Below are 21,200 nucleotides of genomic sequence, written 5' to 3'. Positions count from 1 at the left end.
TCTGTCTTTATTGGTTCTGCAAACAAGTTCCGACTTGGGGGAACTAAAAGACAAGGGGACAGATTTTGTTGGCACTGCAAGAGAACTAATCATGATTCAGATTTTTGTTGGGAAAAATATCCAGAAAAGAAATCTGAAAAATTTAAGCATAATGCTAAGAAGGCTCCTAATAGTAGTAATATTGCTATCCAAAAATTAGAAAATGAAGAGACTATTGGTTCCTTTGTGTCTTCTACCACGGGATTATCTTCTACTGATATTGTTAATCTCCAGCATCTTCTCTCTCGGCTTCAGGCTTCATCTTCGGCCTCTACTCCTACAGACTCTACTCCATTTCAAGCGCACACAAGTATCCGTGGCCTGGGATTAAGTATTACTGGTCCCAGTTTTTATAGCCCCTGGGTCATTGATTCAGGAGCTACGGATCACATGACAAATGCTACTAACTCCTTTATTTCTTATTCTTTATCCTCTGGGCAGGAGAAAGTGATCATTGCAGATGGAACCAAAGCCACTGTTGCTGGCAAAGGTTCCATAAAACTTACAGATCATTTTTTCCTATCCTCTGCACTCCACGTTCCTTCCGTCTCTATTAATTTACTTTCTGTTAGTAGCATTACTAAACAACTACACTACTCCGTAACCTTTTTCCCTGATCATTGTGTCTTCCAGGATCTCGAGACCAAGCAGACGATTGGGACTGGCCGTGAAGTAGGGGGTCTTTATTATTATCAGCTTGAAACAACATCTGCTGTGAAATCTGCAGCCAAGTGTTTGGGAACTAAGTATCAAGAAATTCTTTTATGGCATTCTCGGTTGGGACATTTGTCTTTTGATCAGTCTTTGAAAATTTTATTTCCTAGTCTTTTCTTTTCTGTTTCTCTTCAGTCATTTCAATGTGAAATCTGTCAGTTATCCAAACATTGTAGAATACATTTTTCTAAGTCTTTAAAGAAGAGTTTGTCTCCATTTGATCTTGTTCATTCGGATGTGTGGGGGCCCTCTCCTGTGACTTCTTTGGATGGCTATCGATATTTTCTCTCTTTTATTGATGACTACACCCACTGTACATGGCTTTATTTGATGAAAACCCGGGAAGAAGTTCCTCGTCTCATTCAAAATTTTTGTAGAATGGTTGAAACCCAATTTAACTCAAAGGTGAAGATTCTTCGTTCTGACAATGCCCGTGAGTACTTTGCACAGTCTCTAAATATTTTTCTTGAGGACTCAGGAATTCTTCATGAGTCATCCTATCCCTACACACCACAACAAAATGGAGTGGCCGAGAGAAAGAATCGTTATATTCTTGAAACAGTCCGTGCAATATTATTTTAGCGTCACTTACCCAAATATTTCTGGGCTGATGTTGTTCTTGCCGTTGCTTATCTCATCAATCGATTGCCATCTAAAGGTCTCGGGAACCGGTGTCCTCTCACTATTCTTCATCCTAGTGTAGAGTTGTTCTCCCTTACACCTCGGGTTTTTGGTTCTCTTTGTTTTATTCATGTTCTTGGTCCCAAATCCTCTAAACTTGATCCTCGTTCTATACGAGGAGTTTTTATAGGGTATTCCACTTGCCAGAAAGGCTACAAGTGCTTTGATCCTATTAATAGGACAAGATATATCTTGAAGGATGTTACTTTCTTTGAGTCTGAGTCCTATTATTCTCCTCAGTCTCATCCTCAGGGGGAGAATATTACCTCTTCCTTTGTACCTCAAGTGGTTCCTCAAGTTCCTCAAGTGGTTTCTTCTCCTATTCCACTGGATGTCATAGAAAATAAAAAAGATGCCCCATCACTGGGAAAAGATGCACCATCACTGGGAGCACAGTCTTCACCAGATATTATTACTTATAAATGACGAAGACACAAGCAAGAACCTACTATTGATCGGCTAGTTGAATCGGATGCTGTGGCTCCTGATCCTGTGAAGCAGTTATCCTCATCAGTTGAGTCAACCGCACCTCTAAATATGAATGAGCTGAACCTTCCGGTTGCTGTTAGAAAAGGTGTCAGGTCATGTACTCAACATCCTATCTCCAACCATGTTTCATACTCTCGTTTGTCTCCTTCATATCATGTATTTATTTCACAGTTATCAATTCATGCTATACCTTCTTCCTATTATGAAGCTGTAAGGGATTCAAGGTGGCAGGAAGCAATGAACGAAGAAATGGAGGCTCTTAACAGAAATGGTACTTGGGAATTAGTTGATCCCCCAAAGGGGAAGAACTTGGTTGGTTCTAAATGGGTCTATGCTATCAAGTATAACTCAGAGGGTGAAGTGATTAGATATAAAGCCAGACTTGTTGCCAAGGGATTCACCCAAACATATGGGGTAGATTACTTGGAAACTTAAGCTGAACTCGGTCAGGGTAATTCTTTCTCTTGCTGCTCAATATGATTGGCCTCTATTTCAGTTAGATGTTAAAAAAGCCTTCTTGAATGGTGACCTTTATGAAGAAGTATACATGTTGCCACCTCCTGTAATTGAAACAAAAGGAAAGGTTTGCAAGCTAAGAAAAGCTTTGTATGTGCTTAAACAATCTCCCAGAGCATGGTTTGATAGGTTTTGCAAAGTCATGATATTGTTTGGTTTTAAACAAGGGAATGCTGATCATACACTCTTTATAAAAAGGAAAAAAGACAGCACTACCATTCTTTTGGTTTATGTTGATGATATGATAGTTACAGGGGATGATGAGGTAGAAATCCAGGCTCTTAAGTCCAAGTTAACATCAGAATTTGAAATTAAAGACCTTAGATCATTGAAGTACTTCCTGGGTATTGAAGTCGCTCGATCAAAGAAAGGAATCTATGTATGTCAGAGAAAATATGTGTTGGACTTACTCAAGAAGACAGGGAAGTTGGGTTCTCGGCCAACGTCTACTCCTATAGAAGTAAATCATGATCTTACTAGTTCTAGTGGGGAAGATCTTACAAGTCTGGAAAAGGGAACGTATCAAGGGCTGGTTGGAAAATTACTCTATTTATCTATGACTAGGCCTGGCATCACCTATGCTGTTAGTGTAGTAAGCCAGTACATGCATGCTCCTAAAACTATCCACATGAAGGCTGTTGATAGGATTCTAAGGTACTTGAAATCATGTCCTGGAAAAGGCTTGTTGTTTAAAGGAGGTGGTGATCTAAAGGTGGAATGCTATTCTGATGCAGACTGGGCTGGTTCTCGAGATGATAGAAGGTCCACTTCTGGCTATTGCACTTTTTTGGGAGGAAACTTGGTAACTTGGAGGAGTAAGAAACAAAATGTTTGTGCACGGTCTAGTGCTAAAGCTGAATATCGAGCCATGACACATGGTCTTGCAGAGATGTTTTGGTTGAGTTTTCTGTTGACAGACATGGGATTAAAGGTTGAATTACCTCTCAGGTTGTATTGCGACAACAAGACAGCAATCAATATTGCAAATAATCCGGTACAACATGATCGGACTAAACACATTGAGATTGATCGTCACTTTATTCGGGAGAGACTTGATTCTGGAGAGCTATGTCTACCTTATGTTAAGTCTGAGGACCAACTTGCTGATATGTTTACAAAAGCTATACCCCAAACTGTGTTTGACTCTTCTCTTAGCAAGTTAAACATGTTTGATATATATGTTCAACTTGAGGGCGAGTGTTGTGAGAAGCAAGGGTAGATAAGTCTTTTTATCTTTTGTAAATAAGTTGATGCTTAGGGTTGTGTGGCTATATAAACATATGTAATTCTCCTAAAAGAAGATGAATAATAAAAAAACTCTTTATTCCAACAAAGTGCTAAAAGATAAAAATTTTAAAGAGCTACCTCCCCCTAGACTTAATATTCCCTTTTCTCCCCCTTTGATCACATAAAAAATGAGATTCCAAGAACAATCTAAGGGTAAAGCAAAGTATATTTATCTGAAATACTTTGAAAATATAGAAACAATAATAGAGCATGATTTTTTATTTAAAAAAAATTTGATAGACTTTTAAATCAATTTTTTGAGATCTTGAAAAATAAAACATGCATTTTCAAGATTTAAAACAACTTGCATTTAGATAAGCATTTATTAAAAAAATGTTTTAATTTTTTTTATTATTATTTTTTAAATTCCTTTGTAGGCAGGGATAACTCAAATGGAATTTTCGTAGTTTTACAACATTGCAAAAATAATAATACTAGCTTAAAAAGATCGTTTCTACCGGATTACCAAGAAAATTGTCAAACCTTTAATTTTTCATTATGATATTTAAATTTCCATTTTAGTCTATCATAATTTCTCAAATTTGAAGCAGAAAATTTTGAGAATACAGAAGATTGTATTCGTTCCTTTAACATGTTATTTTCTATTGTTAGTTTGTCGAGATTCTTTAATCGACAAGTTGTTGCTAGAGTTTGTTTTAACTCACTCTTCTTTGTTAATAACTTTTTAGTTTCTAATTCAAAAAAAAAAATCTTTTGACAATATAACTTCTACTTTGCAAAAATCTTTCGACAACATAATTTCTAGTTTGAAAAAAATCTTTCGACAACGTTTTGATTGAATTAATCAATTGGTCAGGAGGTGGAGACCATACCTGACTTACCTTATCGGCTGTTGATTCTCCCCCTGTTGAGTTATTTTTTTCCGAAGACTCTCCCCCTTCATCGATGCTCATCTAGTATGAGCTTTCTGTGTCCTCAGGATGGAATTCGGCTGTTAGGGCTGTCCCGACAATTTCCTCAATCTCGGACTCTTCTGACGGTGACTTGGTGTCCATCGAGAAGTTGGATTTGACTTCAACTGGTTCTTCGTAGAGCTTCAAGAACTTTTCCCAAAGTTCTTTTACGCTTTTGTATTTTCTGATTCTGTCGAGATCCTTGGCAGGTCGCTCAAAAGGCTGGACTCAGCCTTACCATTTGTCATAACATCGTTACGTTGCTCGTCAGTCCATTGATGCTCTTTAAGTTCTTCTCCTTCTTTGCTTTTGGGCATTTCAAAAATCATATTTCATTGTTAGACACATATTAAAGTCAGTTTTAAAATAAACCTACATTCATCGCTTCCAAAAGGCGAACTCCCCCTCGAATGTTGGTGGGTAGATGTTAGCTCCGACCATCTTGTTGCTTCAGTCGGCGGTTAGTCCTTCTAAGGCGTCCTTGCTCTGATACCACTTGTTGGTCCCTTTGGAGGCTGGCAAGAGGGGAGGGGTGAATTGCCCTGCACAAAAAAATACAACCCTTCTTGAACTTTTAAAGAAACACATACATAAATTATAAAAGCAATAAATTAAAGAGAAGAGGCAAAGGAGTTTACTTGGTTACAACCAAGGAGGTTGTTAATCCAAGAAATGAAATGCACACTAAAGATCTCCTTTAGGCGGAGAAGCCTCTTACAGCAATGACGTACAGAAAATAGATGCTAAACTAAATAAGAGGAGTGCATAAGTGTTAAATATTCAATTGCTTGTTCTACTTTAATCTTCTAGACCAAGGCTGTATTTATAGCCTTGGTCGGGGCGTCTAGAAGGGTTCCAGGTGCTTGGGAGGGGATAAAACTTTATCTCTTTTTGCATAGATCGTGTTTGACCATGATCTGGATAAAATCCAAGTCTGGGAGCCCGGAAGGGTTCTGGGCACCCCGGACTGGTCCGGGCACCCGGATTGATTCCGGGCGCCCAGACCCTTAAAGTCAACTTTGTTTACTTTTTGTAATCCTGTAAAATACCGGAAAATAGGCGAATATTAATAAGGGAAATTTACGAAATTTTTGGAAATTTTTCGGGAATTTTTCGGAGCTCGTATGGACGAGTTAACGGGGACAAAAATGGGGCCCGGAAAAGCCTGGTTAGGCTACCCCATTTAAGTGAGGAAAAGTTGAATTTACTTATTTATTTTCCTATTTTCTTTTTCTTTCTCCCTACACGTCGTTTCCCTTTTCCCCCACACACCTGCGCGTGCCTAGCTTCTTCTCTTTCCCTCACGCGAGCCCTAACCGGCGCCGCAAACCGCCGGTTCCTCCCTCTCCTCTGCCGACGCCGACGACGCCAGGGACTAGAGAGCCGCCTCTCCTCTTCGCTGGCCGACGCAGACCCGGACTCCTATCTTCTGCCTTAGCATCGTCTGGCATTCTCCCATCTCTACCGACGACGCCACTTCCGCTGAGCACCGCCGGTTGCCGCTGTCTGTGAGCCCTAGCCTGTGTCCAGGCACGACCATCCCGCGGCCACTACAGCCTGTCCTCGTGCGCTGCCCTGTTGATCACCGCCGACTCCTTGTTCTTGAGCCGTGCCCTAGACCCGAGCCAACAAGGTGAGATTGTGCCGAAGGATTTGGATTGATGGAGCACCCGATTGTTTGATCTCAGGCTGTGGTGTTGTTTCTTGTTTCTAGCAGGACCTCTAGCTTGTTCCGGCAGCCAACATCTTTGACTTTGGATCAACAGTGGTACATTCACATTGAGGTGAGGTTTGTTTTGTTTTCGGGTTGATGCAGAGTGATAATATTGTAGTAATGGATTGTTTTAATTTGTTGAGGAGAAGGAGGTTGGATGTTTGTTTGGGTAAGGAACTGAATCCGATTAGACATCTAGTTGATAATCTTTAATTGATTTTTGGATTCATTAATCTGTTGAGATTGGAGATTTGATTTCATTTCCAGTTGTGGATTTAACTAGAGTTTAGTTACAGATTTAGATTCATTAGTAATCATTTATTTGAGGAATTGTTAAGGTGGATTATGTTAATAGAAAATGATTATCAGGTGTTGGACGAGTTTTGGAAGAAAAGGGTGAGGTCATAAGATTGGATTTATTGAGGTTTCGGCTTGCATTATCCTATCTACGATAAACCTAAGTGTTGATTGTATATTTATTTCAGGGTTTTGATTTGAGACAAGAGCTCTGATTAGAGGACATACAACACAATCTACATTGGAGGCGGGTACCTCTTGACTTATCTTTTATGATATTGTCATTGGATATGCATAGTATTTTATAACTACAAGCAATGAATATGTTTGCCTTTGGTATGTCACTGTTTGATATCCATAGCATGTTAGATTTGTCACCTGTGAAGTATCCGTACTTATATCTCGTGATTTGTTACCATGAGTACCTTATTGCCATGAGTATCTTAGTTTCTAGAGTGACATACCATGCTTTACTGAGGTTAGGGTTAGACTCTGGATTTTTGTTTCTGACATGTATATCCAAATTATCTGATACTTAGGTTTTTATGCCATGCTTGGATTGTGTATTTCTATTGGTATATCATATATGACTCGTGTACCTAGATATTGTGGTTTTGATCTGTGTATATTGTAGGTACATATGCTATGAAAGGGGGATATGTTTAGGATCTAGGTTGATATACCATAGAGGACCAGTATACCCTAGATCCGTGGATTTGACATACTGATACTGTGGTACCCATATTATGTATATATGGATTTTTCTTTGTGCTGATCGGGACATTCCATACTTATTATGTTTAGGACATAGGTTTTTGATATTCTATCTGACCTATGTACTCTAGATCTTGATATGTGACCATCGATTTTACCGTACTCATTTTATACATATGGATATGGTTATGTTGATCAGTTTATGACCATGCTTAGTGTCATGCATCATGATTGCATGCTTAGCTTGTCGGCTTGTCTATGGTTGAGCACTTCTGTCCTTAATCTTGCACACCCCACCCTTGTTAGTAGTATATGCGACGTAGCGTGTTCCTTCTTTTAGCTCCGTTGGTCTGAGGACTCAGCGTGGTAGCCGGCAGTCAGTTCCGCTCTGTTTGGCTCCGCTGGCATTTAGTGTAGCAGTGTAGTAGCCGGCAGACGGTGGACTCTGTTTGGCTCCGTTGGTCAGGTGACTCAGCGTGGTAGCCGGCAGAGATTTCCTCCCCGTCATCGTGTACCGGGAGATGAGAGCATTGAGCTCCCCCATTTATGATTTGGGGTCACAGGACAGGAGTACTCCGACAGCATCCCGTCCACTCGGTCACTCATCAGGAGTAGTGACGACAGAGTGCACGGTTGTCACAGCCCTACCCACTCGGTCTCACCATTTGTGTGTGAGATGACTGACTGGCGTCAGGGGTGACCAGGACGCATCATTAGCATCATATGCATTGATGCATTTATATTTTTTTTATGATTGTGTTTGCTGCATTTGGTTGCTGCATTTTGGTTGGATACATACTTTTGACCTGCATACAGGATTATTGACACTTTCGGTTTGACGACCCTTTTGTCTGGATAGGAGTTCCTGGTGAGTACAGCTTCCTCAGTTACCTTTCAGTTTTTGCGTATTCCCTATATATGATTAGGAAGTTGTATTCCATGTTTGTTGCTGTTAGATATATCTTACTACTCATGTCCATTGGTATTCGCTGAGTTGTTGAACTCACCCCCGTTGATACTATTTTTTTTCAGGTACCAGGTTATTTATGGCGTCGCTTGGAGCATCCTGTCTGCTGGTCCCCACGTCACATTAGAAGACTTATCGGTTTCACGTATGTTTTGTTTGTTTTATGTATCAGTTTGTTTAGCTCTGTACTCCGGTTTTATTTTTGGAGTGTTGACGTTGTTATGTGGTATTTTGTATTTATGTTATTGGTTGTGTAAGTCTAGCCGGCTAGCAGTTTTGTGTTTTGGTTTTGGTACAGCCGAGTGGGCTGCTTTATTTTTAACTGCGTGGTGTTTATTTTCTTTTATTGTTATTATTCCAGCCGCATGTGGCTGAGGTATATAGTGTTTGTAGAAAAGTTTCAGATTGTCCGCCGTACAGGGGAGATGCTGCCGAAATTTCTTCAGACAGAGACTCCTCCGGGGCGTGACAAATCCGGACTCTCTGCTTCGGTTCTGCTCACCTCGGTCCAGATCTTCCGCTCTGCTCGCTTGGGTGGTTTCAGCCAACCGAAATAAGGCTCACCCGAACTCGATTTCGACCTTCTCGAGCAGGCTTCCGTTCTGGCTTCTCGTCCCTCAGAATCGTCACGTGCTTCCTTCTCGTCCGCCAGCATACTCATCCACAGCTCTTCGTCCCTCGAATGCACTAAACCCGTCAGCTCTCTCCTGTGTCGACCTTCTCGCTGGCTGCGTCTCTTGCTCCTCGAGCAATCTTCCGCTCCGGCTTCTCGCCCCTCGGAAACACTGAACGCTTCCTTTTCGTCCGCCGATGTACTCTTCCGTGGCACCTTGTCCCTCTGACGCACCGAGCCCGTCGGCTCTCTTCTCGTGCAGTCCTTCTCGCTAGCCACGTCTTCCACTCGACTTCTTGTACTCCTAAGTTCCTGCACACTTAGACACGGGGTTAAAATACCACATGACCTATCTTAACTTGTTTGATCACATCAAAACAACCTTAGGGTTCCAACACTATGGTCCATTTGATCAACCTCCCGGAGGCTTCAGGGTTGACAAGCACTAGACCCAAGGTGTTATTAGTAAGTATTATGATTGGGTTACAAAGGAAATAAGGACATAACCTTTGATCAACTAAGATTAATCCATGAACTAATTTCTCGAGTGTGGTGTAACGACACTCGGCTCCTTTTAATAAATGACTTAAAAATTATATAATTGTTGATCATTTTGCTCCTACCTTACCAACACTGATCTGATTGCATACTCATTAACAGACAAATACATCCATAGAGGTTCACGCACCACTGGCTTAGCAAGGATAGGTAGGGTGAATAAATAATTTTTTAACTCCTCGAAGACTTTGTCATTGTCATCATCCCATTGAAACTTGGTCGCTCGATAGAGAATCTTGAAAAAAGACAATCTTCGATCGGCTAATTAGGAGATGAAGTGCGACAGAGCTGCGATCTAGCAAGTTAATCTTTGCACTTCCCTCGGATTGTGTGGAGGAGTCATATCTCGAAGGGCTTGCACCTTATTTAGGTTGGCTTCTATCCCCCACTTGGTCACAATGGATCCCAAGAACTTCCTACTTTTGGCTTTGAACAAGTATTTATTGTTAGCTAGAGCCCTAGAGCCAATCATTTGATGATTGTATTTTGGACTTATTGTATCATATTCTATATAAATAAAGGCATTTGGATTTTTGGTTATTATACTTCCTTGTATTGGTGTCAAATAAACTAAGTATAATAATGTCCTTGAGTAGACGGTTCTCACCTATATCAATCGGTTAGTTGAACCGATAGTAAGATGATATAGGGAACACTACTCTTAATCATTCCTAGTCGAGTATTAACATTCAGGGACAATGTTAATGCAATAAGACTAGCATGTAGGTCAACTCGATGACTTGATCTCACAAGTCATGGATATAGAGATATCAAGTTGACATATGGGTATACATTAGAGAATGTATACTGAATGACCCGCCATAAGAAAGTATCATGGATCGTTATATGAGTGTCATATACTTTCTCATGTGGCTATTAGTATGACTACTAGTCCTTAGACCTGAAGTCACCATAGATCCCTACATAAAGAGTTATGTACTTTGGTTTCGTCAAACGTCACCCGTAACTGGGTGGACCATAAAGGCGATTACTGGGTATATAACAAATTATGCAGAGGGATGTGAGTGATGTAGATGGGATCTATCCCTCCTATATGACGGGAGAGACATCGGTATTCTTGATAGAGTGAGACCACGAAGTGCATGGTCATGCCCAAATGAGTCAATATGGGATATTGAGCTCATTTGATTTAGTGAGTCTACTTGGAGTTCAAGATTTAGATTGGTCAGAGGATGACACGGTCTATGCCTCACATTGACCAATCTAGATGTCTAGGATAGAAGGACACTTGTCATATTTTGTGAGGAGTCACAATTAGTAGTCACAAGGTGATGTTGGATCTCGACATTTCTTGTAACTTGGGTAATAATGATGTGTTGCTAGATACCGCTCATTACTTATGCTCCTAAATGGGTTTAGGGCATTGCCAACGTTACAAGAACCTATAGGGTCACACACTTAGGACAATTAGATGGAGATTAGGTTCATATGATGAACCAAGAGGATTAGATTCATTTGATGAATCAAATTGGATTAAGAGTAATCCTAATTGGGCTAACTTGAGTTCGACTCAAGTTGATTCATGTGTTCAATGAGTCTAATTTAGATTTTGACTCATTGAATCAATTTAATTAAATGAATTAGATTCATTATATTAAGTTGGCTTGAATCAAATGGTTGGATTCGATCAACCATAGAAGAGATTTGGTCAAGTTTGACTTGACTTGAGAGGAAGATTAAAAGTCAAGTTTGACTTGACTTTATGCCACCTCATTGGTGAGTTGGCATTGATGTGGACCAATGATGTTACTCCACATCATCATGGGTGCCACCTCATGGAAGTTACAAAGCCATTCTCTTTAATGGCTTCACATTAATTGTAATTAATGCAATTAATTTGGGGTTACAATGGAGAGTGGCCGGCCACTTTTGTTTGAATGAGAATTCAATTTTTCATTCAAGTGTGCATTTTCTTCCTTTCTTCCTCTCAAGCTCTCCCTCTCCTCCTTCCTTGGCCGAACCACATAGGTGCTAGCACACCTTGGTTTTTCGTCACCTCCACCTAGTGTGTTCGTGTGGATACGTGTAGAGAGTTGTCTACATTGACAACTTCGAGATCCGACGTATCGAGGACGAGCGGGATACGCAAAAGGGCACGCAACAAGGGTAATAATCTTCATCATGTAGATCTAGAAGTTTTGTAACTCGTACTCGTTTGTTTTCGAATTTTTTCTTCGCACGAGATCCGTTGGCTAGGGTGATTCGGGGTTTCCGCGACGCGAAAAAGAGGTTTTCGCGGCCCGAAAAACCCAACAGTGCTATCAGAGCCACGTGCGAAGCTTGTATGAGTTTAATTTGATTTTTATGAAAAATTAAAGCTTCTGTACATTTCTGTAAATTTATGGTTTTTATAGTTTTAAGAGTAATATTTCTCGTAGAAGCGAAGCACAAGTGTTTATACACTTATAGGCTTCGACTACCGAGAAGTTTTTTCCGAAACAGCATCGTTTCGACCCAAATCTTTTTGGGACAGCGGGATAAGGTGCTCTTGGATCGCTTAGGAGCAACTCGCGATGGTTAGATCGTGGGTAGGGGTACTACCCCTAACCCCGCAAGGGGATTTGCTCCGCGATTGCGCCCGAAATGGCTAATCGGGACCGCCGGGAAAAATTTACTCATAAAATCTGTAAAATTATGAAAAATTACAGAAAAATTATAGAAATATATAATTTTGAATTATATATTAATTTTGTGATAGTCATGGCCCAAAGACCCAATTCGATTGGACAATTGTGTTGTTATTCATAATACGGCCTGCGTGCCGTTATGTGATGTGCGTGCTTGTATTTTATTTTTCGCGACCTGCGCGTCGTGCCTTTCTTTTATTCTGGTTGTAAATTAGATTTAGACTCGAATGTAACTCGAGTTTCAAAATTGTAATGTACAAAAAATTGGAGTTGTGGAAGGTCCACTCGAGACGGAGTTACGAGGAAGGCGTGAGCAACACATGGTGGTCAAAAGGAAGGCGCTTGAGAAGTTGACCTTAGGTTGACCATCCGGTCTTCTCATTGGCTTGAGAAGATCGTAGTAGGGCCATGACTAATCACAAAACTTAGTTAATTACTTGTGTATATGATGCATGTTTAATTAAGTAATTAATTAGTGCCTAGCGATTAAGATTAGATCTAAATCGTGCACAAGATGCACCCTTACGATTAGATTAGATCTACATCGTGTACAAGATGCACTCTATCGATTAGATTAGATCTATTTCGTGTATATGATACAACATCATTTAGATTAGATCTAAATCACGACAACTCAAAATGTCTACCATGCCGTGATACCTACCACTACCTCGATCGCATGATGTTGTTGAATCTGCCAAAGCAGAGCAACACATACTATCTTGGTAGGGTACGGAGGGACAATCTTGGTCCCGCCTATCAACGCATGGGCGAGTACAAACTCAATTAGATTGAGTATTCCTAGTTTACTCGGTTGGATCGAGTACAACTATAGGCATTCTTCCAATGGTTGGAAAGGTAGGACAAAATCACGTTTATATTAATTCTCGGGCGTATTAGCCAAAGCTAACTCGAGTTTTAATATAAATGCGGATTTCATCCTATAAACAAGAGTTGCATAGAGATGTAATTGGTAATCGTTACCTACCGATCATACTAAGTCTTGGGCGTATTAGCCAAAGCTAACTCAAGGGTTAGTATGATGTGGATCTTGTCCCACATGAATTATAGAATTCAGTGGGAGCATCATTTAGTTAAAGGCCTAATTAAATGATTAAGAATATGATATTTATTTCTGCTTTTATTCTGTTGTAGATAACCATGACATCAAATACGAACACCTTCTCCCTGCGATCTGTCCTTGAGAAGGACAAGCTCAACGGAGCAAACTTCCTGGACTGGTACAGGAACCTGAGAATAGTTCTCACTCAGGAACGTAAACTGTACGTTCTGGAGCAGCCCATTCCCGCGAGCTGACCGAGATGCTTTCAAGAAGCATCAAGATGACGCATTAGATGTGTCCTGTCTAATGCTCGCGACCATGAACTCTGAGCTTCAAAAGCAACACGAGTTAATGGGCGCTTACGATATGGTTGAACATCTTAGTCAACTATATCAAGGACAAGCAAGGCATGAGAGATTTGAGATCTCAAGGGCACTGTTTCAGTGCAAGATATCAGACGGGGCTCCTGTAGGCCCATATGTACTCAAAATGATTGGGTACATAGAGAACCTACAAAGGATGGGGTTCCCACTTGGCCAAGAGCAGGCCACTGACCTGATCTTGCAATCCTTGCCGGATAGCTACAGTCAATTCGTTCTAAACTACAATATGAACGAGATTGACAAGCCACTGCCTGAGCTGCTTAGCATGTTAAGAACTGCCGAGCTAAACCTTAAGAAGGCTAAGCCCAACACTATTCTGATGGTTCAGAAACATAAGGGCAAGGGCAAGCCCAAAGGCAAAGGAAAGTCCCAAGCCAAGGGCAATGGCAAGGCACTGAAGCCTAAAGGAGGGGTCGCCAAGGATGCTACCTGCTTCCACTGCGATTGGAAGAGGAACTGCAAGGTATACTTGGAGGATCTTAAGAAGAAGCGAAGTGAGACTTCCACTTCAGGTATATATGTTATAGAAGTCAATCTATCTATTTCTACATCATGGGTATTAGATACTGGATGTGCTTCTCACATTTGTACTGATGTGCAGGCGTTGAGAAATAGCAGGGCATTGACAAAGGGCGAGGTGGACCTACGAGTAGGCAATGGAGCACGGGTTGCTGCTGTTGCTGTAGGGACTTACTTTCTATCTCTGCCCTCTGGGCTTGTACTAGAGTTAGTCGATTGTTGTTATGTGCCTGCATTAACTAAGAACATTATATCAGTTTCTTGTTTGGACAAGAAAGGTTTCTCGTTTACTATAAAGAACAAATGTTGTTCCGTCTATTTAAACGATATGTTCTATTGTAGTGCACCTCTGATAAACGGACTCTATATTCTAGACCTTGAGAGCCCTATCTATAACGTAAATACCAAGAGGTTCAAGTCTAATGACATGAACCAAACCTACCTTTGGCACTGTCGCTTAGGTCATATAAATGACAAGCGCTTATCCCAGCTCCATAAGGATGGTTTGTTGGACTCATTTGATTTTGAATCATATGAGATATGCGAGTCATGCCTACGAGGCAAGATGACCAAGACTCCCTTTAGTGGGCACAACAAGAGAGCAACTGATTTGTTAGGACTCATACATAGTGATGTATGTGGCCCTTTCAATGTTGCTGCTAAAGGCGGTTATAGGTACTTCATCACATTTACTGATGATTTCAGTAGATATGGTTATGTGTACTTGATGACACATAAGTCTGAATCCTTTGAAAAGTTCAAAGAATTCAAGAATGAAGTACAGAACCAGCTTGGCAAGAGTATTAAGATACTTCGATCCGATCGAGGTGGAGAATACCTTAGCCATGAGTTCCGTGACTATCTAGCTGAGTGCGGGATTCTATCCCAACTCACTCCTCCTGGAACACCACAATGGAATGGTGTATCCGAACGGAGGAATCGTACCTTATTAGATATGGTACGATCTAAGATGAGTCACACAGATCTTCCGACATATCTATGGGGATATGCTCTAGACACGGCATCTTTCATTCTCAACCGAGTTCCATCCAAGGTCGTGATAAAGACACCATATAGGATATGGACTGGGAGAGATGCCCAGGTGTCTTTCATGAGGATTTGGGGTTGTGAGGCTTACGTTAGACGTCAAGTCTCAGACAAATTAGGACCCAAATCCGATAAGTGCTACTTTATTGGATATCCCGAGGAAACTAAGGGATATTACTTCTACATTCCCAGTCAGCACAAGGTAGTTGTGGTAAAGACTGGGGTCTTTCTAGAAAGGGACTTTGTTTCTAGAAAGACTAGTGGGAGCGCGTTCGATCTTGAAGACGTTCAAGATGCGAACAATAGCACTGATGCCTCGATGGAAATTGAACTGGAACCACAAAATGTTGTGGATGATGTTGTTCCACAAGGAGTTGAGGAACAACAACCAGTTCAAGTAGACATACCTCTTCGCAGGTCTGATAGGGTACGTCGTCAGCCTGAGAGATACTCATTTCTCTTGTCTGACCATGATGACGTTATGCTCATAGAGGATGAGCCTACCACCTATCAGGAAGCTGTGATGAGACCAGATTCCGAGAAATGGCTAGAAGCCATGAGATCCGAAATGGAATCCATGTACACCAACCAAGTATGGACTTTGGTTGATCCACCTGAAGGGGTAAAACCCATTGGGTGCAAGTAGGTCTTTAAGAGAAAGACTGACATGGATGGACTTATCTATAAGGGTCGCTTGGTAGCTAAAGGTTTCAAGCAGATTCTTGGTATTGACTATGATGAAACCTTTTCTCCAATAGCGATGTTTAAGTCCATTCGGATCATGCTTGCTATTGCAGCCTACCATGACTATGAGATATGGCAGATGGATGTCAAAACCGCGTTTCTGAATGGAAACCTACTCGAGGATGTGTACATGACACAACCTGAGGGTTTTGTAGATCCACAGCATACTAGCAGAGTATGCAAGCTGCATAGATCCATTTATGGACTAAAGCAAGCTTCTCGGAGATGGAATCTTCGATTCGATGATGCAATCAAAAAGTTTGGTTTCATCAAGAACGAAGATGAACCTTGTGTCTACAAGAAGGTTGTAGGGGGCATAGTTGTCTTCCTCATATTGTATGTGGATGACATACTGCTCATTGGGAAGGACATCCCTATGCTTCAGTCTGTCAAGACCTGGCTAGGGAGTTGCTTCTCAATGAAGGACTTAGGTGAGGCATCCCGCATTCTAGGGATACAGATCTATAGAGATAGATCTAAGAGATTGCTTGGCCAAAGTCAGAGTACATACATTGACAAGGTACTCCTTCGGTTTGCCATGCAGAACTCCAAGAAGGGATTTCTGCCGATGTCACATGGTGTGAGTCTTTCGAAGACTCAAGGTCCCTCTTCTAGAGAGGAAAGAGACCGCATGGATCAGATCCCTTATGCCTCAGCCATAGGATCAATCATGTACGCCATGCTATGTACTAGACCTGATGTCTCGTATGCTTTGAGCATGACGAGCAGATACCAGTCAGATCCAGGTGAGAGTCACTGGATAGCGGTCAAGAATATTCTTAAGTACTTAAGAAGGACTAAAGAATATTTCTTGATATATGGAGGCAATGATGAGCTAGCTGTAAAGGGTTACAGTGATGCTAGCTTCCAGACCGACCAGGATGACTATAGATCGCAATGGGGTTCGTATTTTGCATTAATGGTGGTGATGTCACGGAAGAGTTAGAAGCGACATCGAGCTAATTCTACAACGAGTACATTCCGCATCGAGGCAAAGGAGGCGGTTTGATCCGCAAGTTCATCATCGAACTTGGGGTGGTTCCTAGCATTGTGACCCCATTGAGCTCTATTGTGACAACAATGGAGCTATAGCACGCGAAGGAACCTCGCTCACACCGGCGGAAAACACATACTACGGCGCTTCCATCTCATTCGAGAGATTATCGAGAGAGGAGATGTGAAGATTTGCAGAGTACCTACAGAGGCTAACATCGCAGATCCCTTGACCAAGGCTTTGGCACAGAAGAAGCATGATGGTCACACTAGGTCATTTGGGCTTAGAGCCTACACTGATTGGCACTAGTGCTAGTGGGAGATTGTTAGCTAGAGCCCTAGAGCTAATCATTTGATGATTGTATTTTGGACTTACTGTATCATATTCTATATAAATAAAGGCATTTGAATTTTTGGTTATTATACTTACTTGTATTGGTGCCAAATAAACTAAGTATAATAATGTCCTTGAGTAGACGATTCTCACCTATATCAATCGGTTAGTTGAACCGATAGTGAGATGATATAGGGAACACTACTCTTAATCATTCCTAGTCGAGTATTAACATTCAGGGACAATGTTAATGCAATAAGACTAGCATGTAGGTCAACTCGATGACTTGATCTCACAAGTCATGGATATAGAGATATCAAGTTGACACATGGGTATACATTAGAGAATGTATACTGAATGACCCGCCATGAGAAAGTATCATGGATCGTTATATAAGTGTCATATACTTTCTCATGTGGCTATTAGTATGACTACTAGTCCTTAGACCTGAAGTCACCATAGATCCCTACATAAGGAGTTATGTACTTTGGTTTCGTCAAACGTCACCCGAATTAGATTCATTATACTAAGTTGGCTTGAATCAAATGGTTGGATTCGATCAACCATAGAAGTGATTTGGTCAAGTTTGACTTGACTTGAGAGGAAGATTAAAAGTCAAGTTTGACTTGACTTTATGCCACCTCATTGGTGAGTTGGCATTGATGTGGACCAATGATGTTACTCCACATCATCATGGGTGCCACCTCATGGAAGTTACAAATCCATTCTCTTTAATGGCTTCACATTAATTGTAATTAATGCAATTAATTTGGGGTTACAATGGAGAGTGGCCGGCCACTTTTGTTTGAATAAGAATTCAATTTTTCATTCAAGTGTGCATTTTCTTCCTTTCTTCCTCTCAAGCTCTCCCTCTCCTCCTTCCTTGGCCGAACCACATAGGTGCTAGCACACCTTGGTTTTTCGTCACCTCCACCTAGTGTGTTCGTGTGGATACGTGTAGAGAGTTGTCTACATTGACAACTTCGAGATCCGACGTACCGAGGACGAGCGGGATACGCAAAAGGGCACGCAACAAGGGTAATAATCTTCATCATGTAGATCTAGAAGTTTTGTAACTCGTACTCGTTTGTTTTCGAATTTTTTCTTCGCACGAGATCCATTGGCTAGGGTGATTCGGGGTTTCTGCGACGTGAAAAAGCGGTTTTCACGGCCCGAAAAACCCAACATTTACTGGGGTTGAGCTTCAATCTGTACTGTCTTAAAGTCTGGCAGGTTTCCTCCATATCGGCACACAAGTCGGTTACCTAGAGGGACTTGACAAGGATGTCGTCCACATAAACTTCCATATTCCACCCGATCTACTTCTTGAACACTTTATTCATAAGTCGTTGATAAGTGGCACCTGCATTGTTCAGTTTGAGTGGCATAACATTATAATAATATGTGCCCTTAACAGTTATAAAACTGACCTTCTCTTGGTCATCTTTGGTGAGCAGTACTTGGTGATACCCTGGTAGGCGTCCAACATAGAAATCAACTCGCATCCAGAAGTTGAATCTACTACCTAGTCAATTCTTGGCAAGGAATAGTAATTTTTAGAATATTCTTTGCTGAGGTCTCTGAAGTCGATGCAAACCCTCCATTTATTCCCTGGTTTTGGACACCAGAACTACATTGGCTAGCCAACTTGGGAACTACACCTCTCGAATATAGCCGGCCTCCAACAGCTTATCTACTTCTACCCTAATGATCTTATTCTGGTCCGCTCCAAAATCTCTCTTTCTCTATTTGACCGGTCGGGCATCAGGGAAGACATGAAGGGCATGCTCTATGATTGTGGGCGAGACACCCGTGATCTTCTTGGGCGAGACGTCCATGATCTGCTTGGGCTCTCAAGCAAAAACATTATTATTACGTGTCAAACACGCAACAAGCTCTTCTTTGAGGTTAGGGGGTAGGTCGCGCGGCTATTTGAGTGGTGGCCTCTGTCCGGTCTGGTTGAATCTGAACCTCCTCCCTTTCTTCATATACAAGGGTGGGTGGTGCCTCTCAAATGGTGCTGGCTTTCATTTTTTGAATTTTTTGGGCAGCGTGGGCCTCTGTCTTGACTATCTCTACATAGCACTTGCGTGCTACTAGTTGATTCCCCTTTATCTCTCCCACCTGGTCGTCCATAGGAAATTTTATTTTTTGGCAGACGGTTGAGATGACCGCCCGATCATTTAGGACTGGCCGACCCAAAATGGCATTGTAGTCTGAAGGTGCATCCACGACCATGAAAGTCAAGTGGCGCATCCTCATTAGGGGCTCCTCTCATAAGGATATGACCAACTTTATTTAGCTGAGCAACTGGACTTCATTACCCGTGAACTCATACAAAGAATTTGCCATGGGTTGAAGCTCGCTCGGGTCTATTTGTTGTTGTTCAAACGCATTTTTGAAGATAATATTGACTAAGCCACCTGTGTCAACAAAATTACGATAAATATTATAATTGGCTATAACGGCCTTAATTATTAAAGCATCATCATAGGGTATCTTAACCCCCTCCAAATCTCTAGGCCCGAAGCTAATTTCGGGCCCTTGTGCATTCTCTCAACTGCAGCCGACCACATGGATTTCTAACCTGTGGACGAGTAATTTTCTCTCCCTGTTGGAGTCTCCTTTGGTCGGTCCTCCTACAATCATATCAATATCACCTCGAGCGACATTATTACGGTTTTCTTCATGTCGTGTTAGGGGTGGCTCCTAAGGAGCTTGAGCAGGAGCTTAAGCCCGCTCAGCCTGTTATGGAAGCATCATTTGTTGTCGATCGACGCCTTGGTACTCTCTCCTGGGTGGGCCATTCGACCATTGATAAGGACATCGATCTGGTGATGGGGTGCGTTGATGATATCTTAGATTAGCGTTCTGGCGATTCGCCATATTATAGCAGTGTTCTGGCAATTTGCCAGATTATAGCACTCCTGGTGTCATGGGTAGTCGACCGATGGTATATACAACACCGTCTCAGAGCTTCTCAAGGAGGCTCGGGATATCTTTGTCTCTCAGCCTCATGCACGACCTGTGGCTGTAATTCATGATGATGCGGCTGACGACCCAGTCAGGGTCCTTTAGGTGGTGGAACTAGTTCTGGTCAGTGCTTAGGGAGCTTGAGCGGGAGTAGATGTGACGGCCTCATTCCTCCGGCTGGACTACGCCTCTTCGACGTTGATAAACTCGGTCGCCTAGTCGAGTAGGTGGTCGAAGTTCTTTAGAGGTCTTCTGATTAAGGAGCGGAAGAAATCATTGTCAGTGAACCCTTGAGAAAAGGCACTAACTAGGATTTTGGGAGTGGATGAAGGGACATTCATTGTTACTTGATTGAATTTTTTAATGTAGGCTCTAAGTGTCTCCTTGGGCCCTTGCTTGAGAGAAATGAGGCTAAAGGGAGTCTTGTGGTAACGTCGACTACTAGAAAAGTGATGCAGAAACCATCTCTGGCAAGTGCTTAAACCATCTCTGTGTTGAGCCACCGAGTGTGGTGAGGAAGACTCAGTATTTTACACCATCCATATATTGGTGGAGAAGGGTGATGTTTTCGAATTTGAGGAGATGATCCTCAAGGTTAGTTGACCCAGCATATTCTCCTATCATGAGGGGTTGGTAGCGCTTTGACAATTTATCTTCTAGCACCCCATGAGAGAACGGGGTGCTAATTTGCTCAAGAGAGCAGCAAGTTGCTGGGGCTTTTCCCTTGTGCCCATCACGGATGGGTGCTTCCCCAGAAGATTCTTGAAGTAGTCCTTCCTGGCCCACATATTCGGGCAGCGTGCAGAAGAGTGTCCGGTGATGTGCTATTGGAGAATGAGGTACAGGGGGCAAATGATTTAGTGGCACATAAGGAGGATCTAAGTTAATCGCTGGACTTTCCTCCCGAGCTAGTCTCTCTCTTTGGTGCGCCGTTGTCGAAGCAACGGGATTGGGTGGTAAAGTGCCACCAATGGTTGTTGCTGTTGTTGTAAT

This window comes from Zingiber officinale, chromosome 7B (genome assembly GCF_018446385.1).
Source record: "Zingiber officinale cultivar Zhangliang chromosome 7B, Zo_v1.1, whole genome shotgun sequence".
Lineage (NCBI taxonomy): Eukaryota > Viridiplantae > Streptophyta > Magnoliopsida > Zingiberales > Zingiberaceae > Zingiber > Zingiber officinale.
This window is presented reverse-complemented; position numbering follows the sequence as displayed.